This window comes from Anopheles stephensi, chromosome 2 (genome assembly GCF_013141755.1).
Source record: "Anopheles stephensi strain Indian chromosome 2, UCI_ANSTEP_V1.0, whole genome shotgun sequence".
Taxonomy (NCBI): domain Eukaryota; kingdom Metazoa; phylum Arthropoda; class Insecta; order Diptera; family Culicidae; genus Anopheles; species Anopheles stephensi.
Window position 1 is genome coordinate 90068577 of NC_050202.1, and position 22836 is coordinate 90091412.

Sequence of the window (22836 nt, forward strand, 5' to 3'; positions counted from 1 at the left end):
CCACCAGTGTGCAGTGCAGTAGTGCATTATGCATCGCACCGTGTTGCATACCCCAAGCCCAAGTAAACGAGCCCGAGAGGTGTGGTGTCTGGTGCGTGTAATATCTGGCGCGGTTTGACCAGTCGCAGTGGCCCAGCGTGGCGTGTTCATCGGAAAAAAGCGCGGTGTTAAGCGTGGTGATCTAATGTGGCATGCCAAGTGCTTGGTGGTTCGTGATTGCGAAAAAAGAAAATAGTTCACCAATTTGGTTCGCCAACGTACACAGCCCATCTGCCGTTTCGTGAAGCGTGTCCACAGTGTGCTCATCACGCTCATTTTGAGGATCGCCCATCGATTCGCGGTGGGTCTGAGCAGAGTACGCAGCGCCGGCTGAAAGTGAGATCGGCAGTTATCGAAAGGGAGAAGCGAAAAGGAAAAGGTAATGGCGTGCAGAGAAAGGTCGGCGATTAACGATTGCAGTGCGTGATTCGATGGCATTTAGTGTGGATACATTTTCTAACCGATCGAAAGTGCGAATTGTTGTGCATCGGCAACAGATTGTCCTCCGTTAATTGCTCGTCTGCAGCTGAAGGTGCGATTCTTCTCACAAGCTAATAATTATGGGAAACGATTCGTTAGACGCTGTTGGGGATTGTTGTTTCGCGATAAAGCAATGATTTGAATTGAGTGAAAGTACAGCTGTGTACTTGTGGGTGATAACATCTCTTCCTTCCTGCTGTGGTCTGTGTCCTGTGCAATGCCCCTGGTCCAGATCAGACTACATCAAAGTCCCAGAGGTTCATGGTGCAATTTTATAGCGAGGTTCATCCTATTTAGTGCGTTGAACGTGAAAGTGAGCCTCATGCAGAAACAATGGGACAAATCTGCGGAACACCATGGGATTCGGTTGCTGCGTGGATTCTGGCCGGAGATTAAGCAGAGACCAGAGAAAATAAGTGCATTGTGTGCCGGGTGTCTTCGCTGTTGCGCCGCCTGTGCGTGAGAATAACGTCTCGGCCATGGGGAGTGGAGTGAAGAAACATGTTCAAAACAAACCAGCGAGATATGAAAAAGATGACTCGTTAGGTCGAAAAAAACGTTCTCAGCATTGTTGTCAGCGACGGATCATCTTGTTGGCGAAGGTCTTTAGCAACAGTCTCAGTGCTGGTGATCATGATGATAATCCACTCCCGGCCAGGCCGATAGACACGCGGGAAAGATCTTGTTTGATGACCGTAATGAGTTGTCAAATTTTAAAATTGAAATTCTTGAGGAAAAACAAGCTCTTTCACTTAAATCTGCAAAGTTGTATCATCGCGTCCAGGGAAACACGAGCATCCTCATCCAAAACAAAGATGTGAACTTGGGGGGAGGGTACAGATCTCCGCTTTCAAACTCTGGGAAAAGGTCAAAGCCTCTGTAAGCTTATAATTGAGTTGTTCTTCAAACGGCACACATAGTTGCATAGCATCTTGTTGCTTTTGCAGTGAATTTGCGCTAAACGCCACCCTGGTCCTACTAAATGCAGGGACGCGAGAGAAATGCAACTTCTGGGGATGCCTGGGAGAAGACCGACCAGACACACAGCACAGGAAGCTAATTGTTTGCTTGCTTTCTGGCTCCGGTTCCGAAATTTCGGTACGCTGGGAGATCTGCGCCATAATTAAAAGCCATTCCGATGAAACAATGGGCGAGAGAGGGATCTTCCGAGAAGTGACGCGCTCTGTGGGCAGACTGTGCATTTTGGGGATGTTGCTGTCGAGACGGAGTCGGATCTCCCACGCAACACATTCGGAAGGATTTTTGAGCGAGATTCTGCTGGCTGGCTGAAGTGTTGGGAAGCTGTGTCACGGTGTCGTGCTCCACTAGCTGACAGGTTAAAGAGTAGTTTCATGCAGCGTTCTACACTGGGATTAGTTTGTTTGATTAAAGGAGCACAGCTAATGACTGCTTGATGCATGATGCGCTGCCAAAGATAAGAAATTGTAAAAGTGCAGCTGAGGACACTCTACCTATCAGTGGGGCAGACCTTCATTAAATTACTTCCTAGAATCCTAGACTCCCAGCGTCATCATGGCATTTCATCAAAAGCTAGCAACTAGTTGCTGTGATGATGTCAGGCGATGATCATGTACATTTTATCCTCTCCCTGCCGGCTGCGACTACTTAGCAAACCCCACCTCTGCCCTGGAATCAAAGAATGGAGTCACCGTTCTGGCGTGTTGGCGTGTGCAAACACACTCTAGAGAAAACTAACCAATTTTGAAGTCGACCGATTTGAAAACTCATTAAAATTTCATCAGAAAAATCCCACCCGCCCAAACGACACGGCCGGGCGGCGGTCAGACGGACAGATTCGGAAAAAGGGTTCATCTCTTCAGCCAAGTTCAGTGGAGGCCCGTACCCACCCGTACCTTCTTGCACACTCCATCCATGACTTGCATGATTCTGTCTCGGCTTTCCTTGGGCGTAGCAAAGTCGAAGGACGACTTAGTAATATCGTGAAAGTTTTTCAATTAAAATTAATAATTTTCCTCCCTTTTGCACGACGACTCTGGCGCTATGTGTAGCTTACCATCATCTGTGTCTGAGCAGATTGGAGCAGCTCGTTTGACGAATGCAGACGTTGTTCGTTGCTGCCAGAAACGCATATGCTTGTCAAAGTGCGTAATCCAGTGATGACTTCAAGCTGGCAGGTAGATTATGCAGTTAGCAGTCATTAGAAGAATGTCGCCAAAAATGGCCTTTCATGTGACATCAAGGTGTTGAGGTATCTCCAATCTCTCGTTATTGGTATACTTGACGGAGAATTTTTCGTAGACACTCCAGTAATTGGTGCTGCAAATAAAAAAAAATGTGTTAGGTGTTGTGTGATAAATCTAACGCCCAAGCTTGTGGAGGGTAGTTCTCACCCCACCAACAACAAGACCACAAGAAACAGTTTTTCCCCCTGGTGTGTTGGCGCAACACACTGAGAACGTTCTCAAAATTCTCCGATTACCAGCGACTGGCAAACGCACATATATCATCCGTTATCGTGGCCAATTTGTTACATGTTACGGTCCTCCTCTCCATAGCCCGCTCTACCTCCCATTGTTCGCCGAAACACTATCATCGTGCCGTGATTATTAGATTGATACTTTCATCTCCGATTTGTTCTATCCCTGTATCCACCTAATCTTGCGCCATATTTCACCCCGTAATCTGCCGCGTACGTTCCGAACTGGGGATGGCAAACGTGTTTATTGTGCCTTGGTGCCGGCAAGATTAGAACGCTCTTTTTGCTGGTGGCGCCAACGCCCGCAGTCACGCGATTGAGACTCCCCCTCCATTCTCACACTCAGGACTCCGGGGGATGCGATTTATCTGTTTACTCAAGATGGGAGAAAAATTTGATTGACAAATTGATCATGGAGCTGTGGTGGTGTGGCTCGGAAGAGACGTTCGCTTCGCCAGTACGGATGCGTAATCGAACGTTGATAAGCGAGCGGTAGTTAAATTGAATTGTTGTAATTTATTGACTAGCTTTGGGAGTTTGTTATTCGATTTACATCCGTTTGTGGACTTATTTTTCGTTTGCCTTCCAATGGATTAGTGTGGAGATTGAAAAATGGATTCGTGAAAAAAGTTTTAAAGCTCTCAGGGGTGTCTTTGAAGGTGTCCAATTAAAAAGTCATTACAATACGTTAAATAGACGTACAAAGCAACTGAGCTGTGTAATAAAACAACGGAGCATTAAAGATTTACGGGGCAGACAACAATGGGCACGGCGCGAATGGAGAGAACCAGTTGAAGTTGAAGTAAGAAATTAAAAGGACATAATTAAAAATTCTTCACCGAACTTTCCGAACCGAACCGAGACCCCGCTATTTCCAAGAATCGGTCGGAATCCTCACCCGAAGCTCGGGCCAGGAGTCGGCCTATTAATTGTTGCCAATTAAAAGTGGCATCGCAACTACACAGCTGACCAGGCGCACCGCCAGACATTAGTTATGCACAAAGGAATGCGATCAAAGGAGCACCAGCAAGCGAGGGCCACGTGACGAGGTGGCATATTTTGTTCGTGATTAATTTACGAAAGCTTTGGACGACTCTCCAGGGGCAGCGAATAGGCGAAAAGCGACTACTCTCAAACTCTCACAAACACACAAACGACACACGCATTAGCGCTGGTGGAGCGCTCCAATTAGTGATGCTTACGAAGGGTCCTGTGCCTGGACGGAATTGTTGCCTTGGTTCTCGTTTATGGCGCTTTGAAGCGTTTGCAGCGAGTTTTTACTTCAAATTTGATTTCTTCAAATGTACGTTCAGCCAAGTCCGGTCAAGTCGGGATACTGCCTAAAGACATTCGAAAAACAAAACCATTAGTGCGTGTACTTTAACGTGGACGGTAAAAGGACCAGAGTCTGCCCCAAGTACATGGAATTACAGTACAATATTTATTCGAGACCGTAAAAAAAAATCTTCAGCCCCAGACCCCAGCGACTTACCAGTTGGATATGGTTGGGATAAAATATTTTCATCACGCAATTAGTGAAGCTTGGCTTATCGTAAATTTTCGCTACCGATCGGCACAAAAGAACGAAACGAAAATGAAAACAGTCACTTTACTGCGTTATTTATCTTTCCATTCGGCGCTTGATATGAAGCTGAAGTTGAAGTCACAAAAGCGTATCACGCCCACACCGATCGCTACTCCAATGGCCTTTCGCTCAATGTTTGCACAATAATTTGGCTATGATATGTGATGTTTTTCTTACGAACACGCGTCGGGCTCGGATGCCTGGCTGTGATGCTGCACGTGCTGGATTCTTCCGTCTTTGCTGCGAGCTTGAATAATTATGCTTTGCATAGGAGATGCTGGATATGGTCTTGGGTCTATGGGTTGAAATATGCACGGGAAGATAGAATAATTCCTAAGAAAACAATTCATGTAAGAGTAGTAACTCTGTATAGGAACAATGATGCTGTTATTAAAAATCAGAATCAGAGAAGCACTAAAAATATTGCTATTTTTTTAAGATAAGGACAACAAAGCAGAAGATTTTCCATTGAAGAGCCTGCTGTTTTTGATCTTCAATTAAAGGAAGCAATACGTATATTAAGACTTTAACGATTCCAGCCTTGGTTGAGGAAATAGTGACAGCAGTAAGGCACGGCTAAATAATATGCCCGGTCGTAGTTCAATACTCAATTGACTCGACTGGGCTTAATACGTAGACAGGACTTTTTACTGATCAATTGTAAGCTGCTGAAAAGATTCAGATAGCTAGATCGAATCTCATTTGGTCCAGTTGTTGTACGATTTAGGAGGACTATATTGCTAAAAACTTTATTTTAATTATAATTATGGCACGTACTGCTAGGGTTCTTCACGTTAGGGTTCTTTTTATAGCAAACTTCAACTGTTTTTCTTTCTACCTCTTCATCGTGCATCTTCCCTTAACATCACCAACAACATCCCTAAATGATGACCCGGTTTTGTGTTTTTCCGATTTGTTCCCCATTTTTCTGAACCTGCCACCCTTCAAATGCCAACCGTCGGTCTCCGAAAGGTACAAGCCCGATAATTTTCCAGATGAATAAATAATGAAGCAGTTTCCGATGAGATTTCCAAATCGTCCCCAACCCCCGCGAACACTCAAACAAACCCGCCGACACACACACACACACATGCGCCCCGCTTTGTGTAGACACGCACGCACGGTGAATTACGGTCGTTATCTAATTTTCTCTCGTTCGTGCGGCTGACCTTCTGTGGCAGACTTGGGGGTTGTTCTGCCGGAAATCGCCCGGTCGGTGGAAAGCCTGCCCGGCAAACCTGGATGGCAAACGGAAAAGAACAGCTTCCCGGGTGGTGGTTTTCCCCAGACAGCTTTTCCCGATTGTCCGATATTTTGTTGTTTCGTTCGCTCGCAAAACAACCATGAGCCCGGAAAATGCCCGGCCATACAATAAATGATAGCTCCGTACAACAAAGATCGTATACAGTTCGCGGGTGGTGTGTGATTTCGTTTTTCCCATTTTTTGCAGCATTTTGTTTGCGGGATGTTGCCTGCCAGCAGACCGTGGATCCTTGTGCTTGTCCTATGCTGGTACGAGCTGTGGTACGAGCAGGCGGACTTGTATGTTCCGGGTTGTTTCCTTCGCTCGAAGCATGACGTTGACAGGAAAGCGATAGCGAAGATTTACGTGCCCTTCCGGTCGGCGAAGGCAAGCGCCACAGCAGAGTGGAGCGAAAAGGATATTTCATATTTCCTCTTCAGACCTTCGCGTTCGGGGCGCAATCGTAGGCAGGCTCGGGAGCTGTTTGAAGCCGCGCGCGGGTGCCTAATGGGTATGAAGCTGTTATTTAATGCTTCATTCACTGTACTGTAGGGAAGGAAATACGATGACAAGCCCTTGTTTCCGATGAGCTTCAAATCAAATCTCGCCTGTTCTCGGGTTCGACTATCGGATTACGGATATTTCGGGATCGAACGGCACGCGGATATAATTCGATACGATGCGCGTATGGCACATATTGCGTGATGCAAATTGACACCCCGTGGGGATAAAGGGGTTGCCCACACTTGGAAACTGATGATGTGAAGAACATTAGCTGGTGGAAGTTGAAATGTTAACCATCAAAAGTAGTTATCAGTGTTACATGTTCGAGGTCGGAAAATGCTATCCCTTTAGAGCTCCAGATTGGCCGGAGGCATGTTTCCCATCCCGTCAACAAAGTCTTTGATATCGGGAACACCAAACTGTTGCGCCATGTACGAATTTGGAAGCCATTTTCTATCCCTTGGCTTATGTGGTAAAATGCCAGGATCCGGCTAGGAGAGAGAAATAGCTCATGTGCCGGACGGTCAAAAGATAAAGATTTTCCCAACCCATGCATGCGGGAAAATGAAATTGGCTTCAGACACAAACTCACCAAACGATCGAATTGGGTCCGAGATGGAACACTCCTCGCCCATTAGCCGTTACGAACCACAGAAAACAACGTCCCGGATATTCAGGATGTCCATCAAGCTTCCTTTTTCTTCTCTCCAGGATAGACATTCGTCGACCAAACGGTTCACTAAGGGGATGTGAATTTATCGCCTTGCCTTTATGCGTTGTGTATTGAGGGGAAAACTCCACCGGGACGACAGGCAAGGTATGATGGAAGCATCTCTGTACATAGCACACCCTGGTAGCGCCCTGATGGACACGATGCGGAAGACGAAAATCAAATGAATAAACGAAAATCTGTTGTCGAATCAGGTGGAAGACAGGGGGACCGAGATGTCCGTTGCGGGACAGGCACGACTTTCTTCATCCAGCTGAGGATGATGTTGGCTTAATGAATAAATTAGCAATTTTTCCTTTCACTCTCTCCCCTGGGACTAGGACACACGAACGTCCTCCTGTTTGCTTTGTGGTGTGGAAAATGCGGCAAAAATTGGCGACTAATTATTTCTTTTCGGTGCAAGGACACGGTCGGTGGTGCCAGGAAGGTGCCACGCTGTTTGGTGAAGGCAAAATTGCGTCTTATCGATCGGATGGACCGCGAGTGGTTGTGAGAATCCCTCCCGTTGGGAAGGAGAGGGATAAGTGTAATGACAGCTCAGAACAGCGGGGTGTGACATTGTAACACTTCAATCCCCTAATCAGCAGTTTGTTCGATGTCGCGCGTTGAAGGCCCGCCACTTGTGTCGACGATGAGGAGGCCGCTGCAGGATGATGTCGCGAGACGGTCGCTTCCGCTAGTTGTCAGTACCGTCAGTGAAGGACTGGTTTCGTTTTTTTGCCTTTCCTCGCCTTTCGTCACGTTCCCTCCGAGGCGAGCGTGTCCGGAGCGTCATGGCCCGGCGCGCACTTGTTGAACTTGTTATGCAAATAGCTGCCGTGGCACCGTAATCGATTTGAAGATGACAAGACATCTTACGACGATAGCGATACGTGGCGTGTGTGTGTGTGGTGTGTGCATATAAGAGAGGCACCCGTAATAGTCGTTTCAAGTTGACAAGTGAACACCATCGTTACAGTGTTCCCCGCCCTTCTAGGATGGCAAATATTGATCCTGAGCTGACGAGCGAATGTCGACGCTGTTTGGAGGTGAAAATGATAGCCCTTTCTTCGGTTCGAGCGCATCCTTGTGCCTTGCGTGGATATGCACACATATCCGTGCTCTGCAAGCGAAGCAGCAGCGAAGTGCAGAGGCAACCATGTCATGAAGTTATGTCTTTTTCATGCTTTCCACAGAAATATGATTCCTTTCCAGCATCCCTTTTTTTCTTCGGCTTGCGCTTCTGTCGCTATTGAGAATGCTCTTTGAAGGTGGAGAGTTTGAAAGAAACATGTTCCCGGCATAGTTTGCCCTTTGATCAGCATGTCAGTCCAACACAGAGAGGGTGATGTCTTTTTGTTCAGCGCACGCGGCATTCGCTGCCTCCCTTCATCCAGCACCGAAAGCTGTCAACGATTGAAGTTTTGTTCGCCGTTCCCTAATGAAGACCTTTGTGTCGTTGGGGATTTATCTGCAGGTGGATGGATATGGATGCGAAAGCTTTTGCACCATTCCCATCCCATCCACTCCATACACGCCTTTGGGTTCGCATTAGGTTCGCTTCCGGTCAACACCGGGCCGGCAACTTTCATCCGCGCTGGCAGGCGCGTCGAAATTATTCTAATGATATCGCGAACCCGATCGAGAACTTTTTGGGCCGGATATAATCTACCGATGATAATCGGCGATGACGCATCGAGCCGCTGATGATGATGGTGATCTTATGCTTCATCGGTTCGGATTCGATCCCGTGACGGAGATTTGGATGGACCAACTAAAGCCGGGTGGCAGAAAGCGGGAACAGAAAGAAATCACAAACGTTAATCATGAAAGTTCTTTAACGAATTCCGGTAGAACGGAAGAGCATAAAACCGGGAGGCATTAGCGAAAATGAAGCAAGCAACACGAGTGCCCGGCGAGAACGAGTTGGAGCGGACAGCAAACGGCGCAGAAAATACCGTTTGTTCTGAGACGGTTCGTCCGGGCTCCAGGGTTCCCTAATCCACGCTGGAAAGGTCTGTTTTATGCTCCGCTTTGCGCGCGTCTCGCACATCTTCTCTCTTGCGCTTCCCCGAGTGCTACGTTCGAAATGGCTTGGTTCCGGACCGTGGTAGTTGACCCATTCAGCGGGCTACCAGGGCTTTATCGCTGATATGCTTGAAAATCGTTTTCTTTTATCATTTAAATTGGATTGATTTCCCGGTCCCGGTTAGCGTTTAGCGCTATCTCTTTCATGCCTGAAGAGTCCTAACCGGCATCAAGGTTTCAGTTCCAGTTTTTTTCTGTGTTTCTCTCCCTCTCTCTCTATCGTCGAATCGTACATATACACGAGATCACCATTGGCATTGGACGAGGCCACGAGTGTGTGTCTGCAACAGACTATTACGTAAAGACTGGACCCTCGGGTTCCTCTATCGCGTTCATCTGGATTTTATGCTCCTCCAGGTCCTCGTCCAGGTGACCTCCACCCGAGTGATTCGCAATCGAGCGAAAGAATTTGAACGAATGACCCATTTTTTCGACTGCGCGACTGCGGGACACCGGGAGCGTGCAAGGAGCGCCGGGAAACTGGAACTGGAATCGGTGGTGGTGGCGACGATGATGATGATGATGATTATTATTATTATGTTGGGTGCTTTATACGGTCGCAATCGATCGGTTGTTTGGTGAGGCGAATCGGTTCCCTAAACTGTTATGATTGTTGTGAAGTTTTTGGGTTTAACGGGGTTTTCCCTCTGTCCTTTGGCGCGCAGATCCAGCCACAACCTCATCGATGGACTCAAGATTCACGAACGTAACGGGCGTTTAATGGATTCGGCTATCGCTCTCTGGATCCAAGGGTGGCACACAATCTATGACATCTTCTTGGTACGGTTATGTTTTATGTGCTCCTCGTAAAAATTTAATCCCAATCTTTCTCTCTCGCGTTTTTGATGAAGTCCGCCCTCCTCCTTGGGATTAAGATCTTTGTTTTAGCTGCAACACTGCTGGTAAACGTTATTAATGCTATTCAAACAGTTTTTTCTTTCTCTGCTGCGTATCGTAAGTTAAAAAGAAGCCTCATAATGAATGCATTCTTGTGAAGGCCGTTCGAAGGAAGCGATAATGTGTTAATTGACAGCAAAGTGTATCTTCATTAGCACGTGGCTGCTCCAGTGGCCTGCACCATCTCGCACGAGTCCTCCGGTAATTGTCGTAGTCTTCCAGTACTTCTTTGTGCAAATTTGCTGCTGCAGAAACACTGGAAGCATGTCGAACACACATAACACTCACACACACACACACACACACACACACACACACACACACACACACAAAAACTTCCCACAATGATTTAAGCCTGTGGAATGGGGCCACAGTACCGGGGTTTGAGTTTGCACCAAACTGCGGCGAGCTGATGACAAAGTAATTTCAAAACCATCCAAAGTTGTCCGGTTTGGTCGAGAAAAGAGCAAACATCTCGCAAAAAAAACCAGCACGCCGATCCACACTCGCCTGCTGAGGAACGTGCAGACGAGCGCAGGAGACAAGTTCTTGTTGGGCTCCTTTGCGATTCTTTTTTCTCTCATCTCATGGTTGTCCTAATGTGTGCAAAGTTGTACTCCGGGAGGCAAACCCTTGGCGGGAACGAGGGAGTATCATCGCATCGGGTTTGCGGTCGAAAGACAAACAGCTTCCATTTAGTTCCCGCTCTGCACCCTTCCCGTGCCTCCCGGTCAGTACCCCGTCCCATCCGGAGTGCGGGGCTCGTATTACGTTCGTGGTTTGCCTTCGGACGCACGTTTTGCGACGAGACATTGAAACACATCCGAAACTTCCTGGATCGGGCGATGGTGTCTGTGCTGCCGCTCGAGTGAAGCGTTTAATTAATTAATTAAAGAAAGATAAACACCAATCCATACATCTGGAGTCTCTAAAGTCCCCCCACCCAACAGCAAGGGTGTGTCCAACTCAACGAGACACACACCAGGGCGGAAGAAATCATTCGCCAAGGGAGAAAAGAATGGCGTTTTTTTTCGGTTCCCTCCTGGAAGACCAAGCCAAGCGATAATTCTCGGCCGAAAAAAATACGACGATACTCTAAAGTTCCCCCTGACCATCGGCTCGGGAGAATCTCAGTGGCAAACTTCACCAACCGGATGGTTCCGGTTGAGCGCTTCTCCAACGGTTCTTCTTGGAGCGACCGGTGCCCAAGATGTTTTCGTTTTAGCACGTTTTGTTGGGCCCGTTTTGAGGTTGAGGCTTGTTGATACACCTCGATGCGTTGGAAGAAATTCGAGCAGTATTTGAAACGGCAACACGCACTTCGACCAAGCGTGTGAAGCCATCGTCCGTACCGATTCTGAAAGCTGGCGTGTGAATAGCGTGTGCTCTCACCCCTGTAGCCCTGGACTGTTCCTGGGAACCGATCTCCAACTCCCTGCTTGTTTGGCATCCATCACATCTTCACCTTCCTGTTTTATGGTTCATTTGAATTTCATACCGTAATCCGCGATCTATCAACCTCACCAATCCCACAGTATGCCCTTCTTTCCTTGCGAACTGACCTCTTTTGGGGCCCTAGCGATATGGCATCGTAGCCCGGGTCGCATTTCAATCCGAAAGAGGTCAAACGCCATTCTTTGCATTCGCTGCATCGCCGCGAACGCATGTCTCGGCCATGGCCTGACATTTCCGAGCTGACAGGCCCCCGCGAATCTTACACATTCCGGGCCGCGTAATAAAGCGTAACGTTTAATCTCGATGCCGTGTGCTGGTGCGATGCCTCTCATCTTCACGTGGCATGAACAATCGGTCAGCGGTTCAGGCTTTTGTGGCGCGAAAGTAGGACCCCTAACGGGTGCCACAGCTCTGGCGGATTGGCACGTGAGCACGCGTGCTTAAAGGTTGATGTTTGTGTTTAATTTTCTCTTTCGATGGACGATCACTTACTCATCATCCCGCGAATGTGCGAATTGGTGCGAGTGTGTGTGTGATCTTGCCTGTCTTTCTGTTTGCTTGATCGTTCCATCCTCCCGTGACAATGTGCACGGTGGGAGGCATTTTCAAACGGCTGTTTTTTCGTTTTTTGCTTCATCTCGCAGGCTCGAAGACGATCACGACCGACCGCATTTGTGGTTTGCGACGGAGCGATATGAAACGTCTCATTGCCTTCATTTCATTAACCTCTTTAACCGATAGGAGTTAATTGTGTTTGGCCGAGAAGCTACACGGAAGAAAGAAGCCTGCGTGTCACCTGCTTTGATTCTGGAACAGCACTCCAGCTGCATGTCGTCATCTGAAAACTAGGCTTGGAAACTAGGAAACGCTTGTTGTTGTTTGTTCCCAGTCGCTACCGGTCGCTGAGTCACTTTAGTTTGGATTTTGTCGAAACTTCTTCGACTGGAACTAAACGCAAACGCATTTTCTGAATCGTAACATTTGGTTTCGATTCCCCCGGGACCGACCCCGTTTTTGCGGTGTAAAAATACATCCACGCGTGTGGAGTTGGCGCTCCGGAGAGCTGCAAAATAGGAATAAATAAGGCACATTGAAGTAGCGAATGGCAACCATCTGGGCAGCGAGCGTATTCTCAACACTGTTCGGAGGGCGGTTGTCAACTGGCTAGTCACATTAGTTCCGGTGCATTGGCAGTACCGAACAGTGGCAAATGGACGACTGTAGCGAATTCCAAACACACTCACTTACGTCGACACGCATGTTCCCGGGAATGCCGACTGCCTTCTTAAACTCTTTCACAAGTCATTGGTTTTAATGTATCGCCGGAGTTCATCCGGGCAAATGACCTCGCAACCAGCCCACGTACACCGGAGCAGGAGCCGGAAAGTGAATCGCGTAGATCAAATATTTATAATTAAAGAACCTTTCACCGAAAACCGGAGCAACGCGCGATAGAACGGAGCTGGCGGAGGCTGCTCACTTCACGATTCTTTGCTTTTCCACTACGCTTTGCTTCACCAAGTAGCTAAGTCCTGCTGTATTTACAATTTGCTGCTGTCGTAGCCTCGGCGTGCCGCACACTGGACAAACAGCTGGTCAAATCCATTTGTTATAAAACAAATAAAATTTGACATTTCAGACTTGTAGCGTCATGTTTGTTTACTACCTTTTTTGATAGCTTCCATTTGAATTGAAAATGAATCGTTTTTGAGAGATTGAATTTAAAGTTGATCTTTCGTTAAATAATCAAACATTTCTATCTTACTTCTGACGTGTGCGCTCCTATACCACAATCCCCCTAAGCGAAATTACCTCAGTAGAAGCGTTACACTGAAGAACGCTAGTCATCTGAACGAGACCTAACGCCGGTCAATAATAACAAGGTATCGTTTCACCTTGGCTAGAAACGTTTTGCTCGTCGCGTTCCTACTGCCAAGAAACATCTTCTGCCAAGACCCACCAGAAAGATATCAATCATCTAATGAGAGAATATCTCCAACCGTCCAGAGACCGAAAAAAAAACGGGAAGAATATGCCGCAGGCATCGAAAGTGATTCTAAGCTTTTCTCCAACGCTTGAGTAGGGAAAACTGAATCTAGCTTTTTGGGAACTCGGGGTTCTTTTTCTTCCCGGTACACGGCAGCAGCCAGCAGCGATCGGTGCTATTGGCGATGGTCAACGTTCGTTACGTTTCGTTACGTACGGTGTCCATCACCTCTGATTGAGATATGTGATTACGGGGTGCCCCCAAAGACCGGAGTGTTGTTCTGTACCGACCATCGGGGTTTTCTACACTCATCTTTGATTAGCTTTCAACCGTTCGTGCTGCGTTCGCGGTCCGGCTCCAAAACCTGTGTCGATTGATGATTGAAAACCGCAACCACTACCACACGCAGTCGGAATGGAGGCGGAAATCCACAAGGTAAACATATATTTGTCGGACTTGGTGTTTTTGCCTCCCCTTTCTGTTCTTGATGGTCAGATAGTTGATGGTGATGGTTTTCTCCCACTTCGACTTAAAGCTTCTGGTCAGTGACTCGGAACAGTGCGGCGGCTGCTGTCATGCATACGTCAGATTGGGAGTCGGGAGTAGCTCAGAATTCTGCACCTGATGCCTATCTCCCCGGGTATGACTCAAAGGGAGAAAAACCCACGATCGCAAAAAAAAACACGAAAGACTTATATCTCATCCCGTTCGATCCCGTCCATCGGGAGTGAATATAAACGATATTTCCGTTAATCGTTCGTTGTTTGCAAATGAGGCTTCCTCGAGCGTCGGCTTCCAAATCGGAAAACGGGATGTGGAAAATAAATTTTACCATTGACAAATAGCCGTTAACGAGATGAAATAGCCGTGCACGGGGTGGTTCGGATAGGCCGCCGGAGCATCACCACGGTGCTAATTATGTCGAACGCCGCGCTACTCGTGTCCCGCGCGCCTCCCGGTGGCTTAACTATTTCGATAAATCAACACAGAATTGCCTTCCGTTTGTGCAATCTTGCTCCGAGGGTCGATTTGGTGTTATTAGTGATAATTAATTACCTTGCGTTTAGTACAGTTGCTTGATTGCCGCTGCGGAGGTCTTGGATCTTGGGTCCAGGAGGCAAAAATATTAGAGCAAATTTCAAACCCCTTGATTGGGTGTTACCTGTGTAGCTGTATTCTTCTGGAGCATGCTGAGGCACGTACCACGGTCCGGCATGGAGTGGAGTGAAGTCAAGACGGGACTGTATCCCAACCACAAAACCAACCAACCCTACTGACCGCAAGCGTTGGCGGCGTCGGGAAGAACAAGTTTGACCTGCCAGAACCCCGAAGAAAATGCCCGAGGTTAATGCGATAACGGGGCGGCTCGTATCGGTTCGCCCGGATGCACTTGCCTTTCTGTCTTTTGCTGCTGCTTCGTTCGCAAACGCATCCGGGGCCAGGCTACTTTTTATTTGCCCCGGTGAACGATGAGCGCCGTAGTACGTACTGCCAGCATCATCCACCGCAAGCGTTGTTTGGAAAGGCGTGATCTCCACCGTGAAGGGATGGCGGGCATAATCCTCACCGGAAACCACAAATTATCCGTTCGCCTTTCGCCGGCCGTGAAGTGGTGGATAAGAGCGCACGACACATCTTGGTCCAGCCCTTCCTGCCAGCTCCGGATCTCCAGACGGATGTTGTTATCCTGCTGCAAAGTTGGCAAAGTGACGTGGTGTACGTGACGTGGACGTCGGTTCTGGCACGGTGCTGCACTTTGTAGAGGGGGGAACCAGCGTTCGCCCAAGTCATCGTCGCACCTCCGGGCTCGACGCCAGCTGTACTTTATCCGTTCTTTATTTTTCGGGACAGGCCGGTGTGAGTACGCGATCGTTCCGAAAAACCGCAGGAGCTCCGATGCTGTTCGAAGATGGCCGGTGAAGGTAGAAATTTGCATTGAAAGAGGAAATTGAATCATAAAATTTATACCCTTAATGGAAGAAATTCATAAATTTTCCACCGCAACCGCGCAACGGGCCCTCTACACTGGCGGCAACATTGGGATGGTTGGCCTCATTCATCGGTCTGTCGTTCATTCTTTCGGCGTTGGGAACGGATTAAGCGGAGTTGGTGGGAATGGGTTCACGCGAGAGGAAGACGCAGAACCGGGAACAGGCCACTGTGTCCCCGTTTACCTGCTTCCTCCGACGCTGATGATGATGGTGATGCTGATGAGGTTTGCCACACTTCACCACGCTCTATTCTATTCAAATTTTACGTAACGCGAGGCAATGGGTTCGCAAGAAAGGAGCACAACTCACCGGCGCAAGATCGGCTTTCTTCGCGTAATAAACATCTGCGAATGGTTCCGTGCCGACACCTCATTCCAGCATCAATTCCAGCGCGCCGCAGCTCCAGGAATCTCTTTCGGCCGGGCCTGAGGTAATTGAAAGAAAATTCGGTCAAGCGGGTACGAACCGGCGTTCGGTGGATGTGCCACACTGGAAATTACACTTATAAACCCTTCCGTGCGTTTGTATCTGTGTGCGTTATTTAGGGCGAATGGATCATCCACCACTGGATTAGTGGCTTCACATCTCGAATGTCTCAGAGGCACTATGAGGGAGAAGAAGGAGTGGATGGATAGGGAAGGAACGGCACCGGGAAGCCAACCCGTTTACACTTAATGTGAGACGGAAAACGACATTTATGCTTATGCACAGTTGCTTTTCTTAGGTGCAGGAAATGGTTACTTCGATCCGGCCGACCGTCTGTACGCCCGGGTCGTAAAAGTGTCCCGCCAGAACGCCAGAACATCTGCAATCACAATCTGTCTTGAAGTGTACGTGTGCGTGTGTGTGTCTGACTCGGGGGAAAAGGCACAAAAAAAGAAAGGGATGTTATTGGAAGGGTAAACCATCCGGTGGAAGCACTCGTGGCGTTGTGAAATAACTGTCGAAGTCGGAGTCGAATGCGTGGCTATAAACCGCAGGGTTCGAACCACTTGGACTGTTTATTGATGCTTATGAAGGTTTATTCTTTGAAGGTGGACTTTTGATCTTTGCTCATGTACTACCATTAATGTGATGAAAGTTGTTATGATACGTATCTTGGATCTTGCAATGTGCAGTTTAATTCATTATACTTGCCCTTTATCCACTTCTTTATTGGACTTTAAGGGTTAATCTCTACTTTATGTGCAGTGGTTCACATTATACAATGTTTTCTCGGCCCCACCAAATACAGAAACTCATGTCACAATAACGTAATTCTGAGTTTTTAAGGAGTTCTTCAACACCATTGCCACGACATTCAGCATTAATGTGATGGTTGCCTGTTGAAATTGAAATCGAAATCAATCTACCATCCATTTCAGCACACAGGCAAGATCAAAAACCGTGACCGAATTGATACTGGCCTGGCGGCTATCGCACAGAGCGTTTGCATGCACGCGCGATTGCTGCAATACCTGGTAAGATCTACTTTGCAGAGACCACTTAATCCCTCTGCTTCACCACAAACAACCCGCAGCTCATCATCATCCGCCGAAAAAGTGATGAGCAAATCGGCCCGGTTTGATTGGGAGATTAAGGTTTCCTTGTGTCGTCTTTCACCCACTTCCAACAATCCCAGCTTCATGACCTCCGAACCGTGCCAATTACATCAGAAGATCGCAGACCGAAGAAGCGTGTGCGCGATCGTTTGTGGGAAGATTAATGAATCACCCCCGGTTTGTCAGGCACAGGCCGCACGGATGGATCCCGTGCCGGATGATGATGAGCTGCGGGTGTTTCTCACGAAACACCGTCGCCTTCTCCTCTGTCCCATGGCGGCGCGTACTAAATTGTTGTTAATAAAATTCACCCCGTTTAAGTTCGTTTCGTGCGGTTCGTTTGAGGCTTTTGCGACGCTTTTCGCGCTGTCGCTGTCCAATTCTTTCGTCCATTTTTGCGCAACGGCAACCGGACCGTTAAGGCCGACTGGGGAGGGCGAGAGCCGGACAGGAGGACACCATAAAGCCAGGTGTGGAGTTTATGGTATGTACGCCTGGTGTGCGCTCTGGTGAGATTTTAATCTTCTTTCGGTTTCCAAATCAAATCAAATTACAATCATAGCAGCCCGACTGTATGGCGGGAGAATTAGCCTGAGCGCGTCTTGTGGACGCCTTGGACCATCTTCGCCGATGGTTGGGGTAGGAGGGATGATGGAGAGTTGGAACAAGGGGTTGTAAAGTCAGCGATGCGCAGCGAGGGATTTGTGCGGATGTGCGGTCAGTCCGCAACGCGTAGTTATGGTGTAGTCATCCGTCGGAGCAGTTACGCAGTCGCCGCGTACTGGTCTCCAAAGGCTGGTTGAACCACGGCGGTAAGTTCCAGCGGTGGGAAAGACAGGGGTCTTGAGCGCGCTGTCTTGAATATTTAATTTTCCCCGAAACGGCGAGAAAAAAGGGATTGGAAAATCCTAAAATAACATCAGACGCGCGTGCAAGAACGTATGCCCTGGTCGAAGGTGTGAGGGATCCCAACTCCAGGGAACGCAGACAGAACGTTTTAGAACGCACCGTGGCGTGAGGCACTTCCAGAGGGGTCAGTAGCAGCAGTCGATATTGACCGGAGCAGCTATGGGTTGTATAGCTTTAGTTACTCTTTCGTCTAGATCGTGCACACAGCGCTCCGTACAAGCACTGAATGTAAATTACTCCCAAATGCGTTCTTACTCGATCATCATCAGCCAGTACTGGCCGGCTCGGTTTTTGGGGAAGAAAGAACAACAAAATCCAGAAGTTTGGGAAAAAGTGTTCGCGATGATGGAATATAGACAGGCCGGACGGACCGAACAGCAGACGAGCTTGGGCGAACCCAACTCCCTGTAAGACGAAACAACAACAACACAACGAGAAAAAAAGAGAACCTCCAAAGGGAGAAACAACTCCGCCGGCAGACAGTAAATATTTTTCCCGTTATTTATGATTTTATTGAAGTTGAATGAATTTCTTTCGTCTTCTTCTTCACATTCCCGTCCCCGGGAGCACGTTGCACCCGTGGCATCCGAGTCGCATAAAACCGATCTTGACTGATGGATGGATGGCTGGATGGACTGTTCCTGGTGGGGTGCCAGAGGTGCACAGCATAGGAATGCGACGGTGTACGAAGCAATGGAAGAAACTGTTGGCTCTGGAACTGTTTATAGTTCATATGCATCACCTCCGGATGTGGACCGGAGCGGGTGCTTGTTTACGCGGACGACTCCTCTTCAGGTCCAGCGTGCAGAGACCTCATGGTACTCTGCTTCTGGAAAGTTCTCATCCCTGCTTCTGGAAAGTCACAGAATTACACTCCGGAGTGGCTCGCTTTAAGACAGAAAACTTTGACCCAAGGATTTCATTGAGCGTGAAGGTAGTTTTTAATAACGTGCACGTTATCGTACCGAATGCTGAACTAGTCTTGCCGCCCGTCTATTGACACATCGCACTTCTTCCGGTTGGTGAGCATATTGCACGAAGGCAAAAACATGAAACGCATCATAATCGGATGCCGTGGCCAGGGTAAAAAGGTTCAAAAAGTTGGTCACACCGGTCAACAGCAGCATCAAGAGCGCAAAGCAGCATCATCATCATCAGCAGCAGCAGCAGTAGCAGCAGCAACCTTATTGAAACCGACTTGCACTTACATTTACCGGACTTGAAAGTAATGGCTCTGAAAGCGATATGAGAAAAGTTTTCCATTTTCTTCCTACGGGTGTGTGTTTCTTGCGGCACAGCATGCCAGACACTGCGGCAGAATTATTTTTACCGTCTTGTGTTTGTCCTAGACATGGCGCCACGGTCCAGTTGTGTCATCCCGTGAGCTACAGGAGAAGACACGAAAGGGCTCGATCCAAGGCGTAACTCGCGGCCATTAGAAAAGTGGGGAAATGTGCACACACACACACACACACACACACACACCCAAGACTTATCGTGGTAAAGAAAAGTGCATCTTGGCATATACAGTACGCTCCGGTGCGCTTTGGTGAAGAGTTGGAAAACTTTGGCCTGGCCGTTGGAGTTTTTTTATGTAACCTTTTTTTTTGCGCCCCACACTGACACCGACGGGGTGGCCCTTTTTTTACCTCCTATTGGCCGTAGTACCACCCGTGGGGCCACCCGGAGGCGTGTGCAAGTGGAGTCCGGATTGCACCATTGTAACCATACGGTACTACGGAGGTTTCGGCTAACCCGTCTTCGGACCCAGCCAATCGAAACTGACTGATGGCGCATCGGGCGAACGAGCGCGTTCGTGTGGCCTGCTGACGACAGCTAACCGAGGGCGACACGGCGTGGCAGAAAGAATTTTGCAATTCCCAATTGCATTATAAATCACACCGTCCATTTGTGTGTTTTGCCTTGCGCCCTTCCCGTACCCCAAGGCCCCTTGGTTTTCTTTTATTTCACCCCATGGCACAATGAGCACGAAGTCAGAGCCCTCCTGCTGGTGCGCAACTCGGCACAATCCCCAAAAGAACGCTCTCTGGACGACAGCGTTCAATCTGGACGTCGGACCAAAGCATCGGGCTGGACTGAGCGCGGGAGAGCTCGAGTCCACATGCTGACGGTGGTGGCCATGCCATTATTGCAGTCGTGACGTGCCGTTCCGTTCCTTTATGCCCGATTTTACCCGGAACCCTCAAATTACCGGATAAACCGTCAACTTAAAAGGGGGTCGTCGAATCGAATCGACCAGCTCGGAATGGTTCCGAATTTCCATCTCCTGAAGCCGAAGACAACAAAACTAACTCCAATCCGTGACTCCGGAAGACTTCGGGCTTGTAACAGAACCCTCAGCACGGCTAGAAAGGGGAAGGGACAGAACTCCGGACGAGCAGCAGTAATCACGAACTCACAAAATGGAACATTTTATTGCAACTGCTATAAGCTGGTGACAGAAGGGTGCACTAAAACGTCTTTAACCGGTCGGTACCGTAAGAGATCTCCCGACGCAAATGTCTCCACCCTGAGCACGATCGAGCTGATGTGATCGAATCGGTAAAAACATTACCCTTTTTCTTGATCGTAATTTATTGCTCTAAGAGACAGTTTTATAAAGATCTGTTAGAAAGGAGCAGCAGAAAAACCACCCCCCGAAAATATGAAATTCGCAGAACAAAATTGGCTTGTTAGGCCCAGCTTTATGGCGCATCTGTCATCCCGTCGGTTGTTAAGCTCATTAACCGAATGATTCCAGGTACAAATCATTACGGCGAACGGACGACGCATCTAATGTCACACGCTGCGTAGGCTTACTGTCAAGTGGAAGATGTCACCGACATCACGTTCAATATGACAGATTTCGCATGGGGTTTTTGGAGAACCGGTGCCAGTACCGGGGTTCTCGTATCCCGAAAGGTCACAACACACACACACAAACGAGATGCCATTTGTTCTTGCCCCGTCTAAAGTTCGAAGCAATCGCCAAAACGCAACACACCACCTAAGATGAATGGGTTTGTTGTCACTTTTTTCTGCTTTCGTTGTTGGGGAGTTGGCCAGTCCACTTTTAGTTTTATGTCATACCACCTTTCCGTGGTCGGCTGTTACGGCTGTTTCGTGTTAAGACGAAGAGGGCCTGCCGTTCGCTCCAGCTGTGAGGCACACGTGTGCCTGTGTGTCTGTGGTGGCCCCACACCGGGTAGTTCTAGATAATGACTGTTCCAAATTTGTTCCTTGTCCTCTGTTTACGTTCGTTCCTGTTCGCCCGGTACACTTTTTCTCCCCAGGACAAGGTATCGTTCTTGCGTTTTTTCTGCCGAGCACGAGTGGGGAATTACTTGAAGACGTGGGCTTTTCATCATCGTGCCGCGGCTACTTGCGCCCCGTTTGACCCGTGTACGATCACATCTGTGACAAACAAAGGTGACAAGCCGAATGACCATCTTCAGTCATCGTTCGCCTCCCCGGGGAATGGTATGGATTTTTGTGAGCGAAGGTCCCGGGCAGGTGGGAAGTACGAGCAGTACTCAGACCGTGAGTTAGGAGGCGTGCGCACTGGCTCGTTCCAGTTATGCAATGATTTATTGTACGCGCATCCATCATGGATTTGTGGAACTCTCTCTCTCTCCCTCGCCCTCGCGGTTTGTGGGACGGCCAGGCACGGTTGTTGGACACGGTTGAGACACCGAAACCGCAAAGCCTGCGTTTGATCTCCGGGAGGTGTGCGCGAGTGTCTGCGTGGACTTCGAATGTCATCAACCCGCACCCATGATGTCCCGGCGTGTCATGTTGCCGTTACTGGGCGGCATTAATTTTCTGCCTGGTGAAAATTCTACCACACCGGCTAGTCACCGGCTATTAGACTTCACACTGGGACCAAAGCTCGTTGTTAGAAGGACAAATAGTAGCTATTGACATAGTGTCTAGAATTATGCTAATGATAAGGTCTCTGCTCAATTTTGTCCAAGATAACATAAATGGGCTTGTTTCATCAAATCATCTCAGCTCATCACTCTCTCTCGATCGCCACCAGTTATCTCGTTACGGCAGTTAATCATAGAGAACCTTCACCCTGCCTAGTGCACATCGCACACGCACACGCATCAGATATGTCCTCCGGGGTGCTTTCTCACCGGGACCGGGGCAATGAACCGAAGCAGTGGTGATAAGTGGAATTAATTAGCTTGAAAGAACTGCGTGCAACTCCCGTTAGCTGGCTGCAGGAACAGTGCACCAAGGAAGAATCCTGATGAACCTCCTCTGTCCAGGGCCACGGGTGAAGCGGGCTGACGTAATGCGTAAGTCGACTGAGTAACCGTTTATGGGCATTCCTGCTGTCGACATTGTTGTGGCTTCAGGTTGCAGTGTGTCGGGTTTTGAACTCTCGATCAGGTTTGCCGCTGTCCGGTAAGTGTGTGTGTGTGTGCAAAACGGATCGCGTGCACTCGGACACCGGTTGGCGTGAGAGATGGTCTAGCTGAGGACGCTGCTCGACTGAAGCTGAGGCTCGTCTACTGGGTCAAAGGTATTCGGTGACGTGATTGCTGCACATTCCTGCTACTTACACGCGGTTCGTGCTCGGTTGGCCTCGAACTTGACGAAAGTGGTGGACGAGCATTGGGAAGGAGTTACCGAGTGTGTGTGCCTCGCAGACATATGTGGTTCGATCGGTGGTAACGGAGCTGCTTGTTCGATGGGCTCTCTTTCTCTTAACAAGATTGCTTTGGGCAATGGAGGTATACGAGCGTGTGTTCGTTTTGTTTTTCTCCAGCCGGCCCCAAGCTCTTCGCATGGAGCGTGGTGTGATGTGTGAGGAAACTATTAAATCACCAGCTGCTGGTATGCCCGGGGTAGCCTGCTGCCGGGAGTTTGCGAAACGATCGCTAGTGGATCACGACAAAAAATAAACAGCACACTCCACTCCGAGACCTATAAAACAGAGAC

The 22836-nt window shown here is 48.6% G+C and overlaps 1 protein-coding gene and 1 long non-coding RNA gene across 6 annotated transcripts in view; one reads left to right on the forward strand and one right to left on the reverse strand.

The window, feature by feature from the left end:
* Window positions 1–233: 233 nt before the first annotated feature.
* On the reverse strand, window positions 234–13025 carry LOC118505268. 2 transcript variants are annotated; one of them, XR_004905397.1, is made up of 3 exons: window positions 12707–13025; window positions 2555–2817; window positions 234–369 (listed from the first exon to the last, which is right to left on the reverse strand). It is a non-coding gene; the product is annotated as an uncharacterized LOC118505268 (long non-coding RNA). The 2 variants fall into 2 exon arrangements; XR_004905398.1 differs by having other exon boundaries at window positions 12703–13025.
* The window catches only part of LOC118505150 (GATA zinc finger domain-containing protein 14), an 88051-nt gene continuing 65501 nt past the window's right edge, over window positions 287–22836 (forward strand). For 3 of the 4 annotated variants that reach the window (XM_036040528.1, XM_036040531.1, XM_036040530.1), the window contains exon 1: window positions 287–418. The gene's annotated coding sequence lies outside the window, so the exon portion shown is untranslated. Of the gene's footprint in view, window positions 419–21970; window positions 22191–22836 lie in introns of those variants that run through there. The other variant, XM_036040529.1, reaches the window with a different exon arrangement.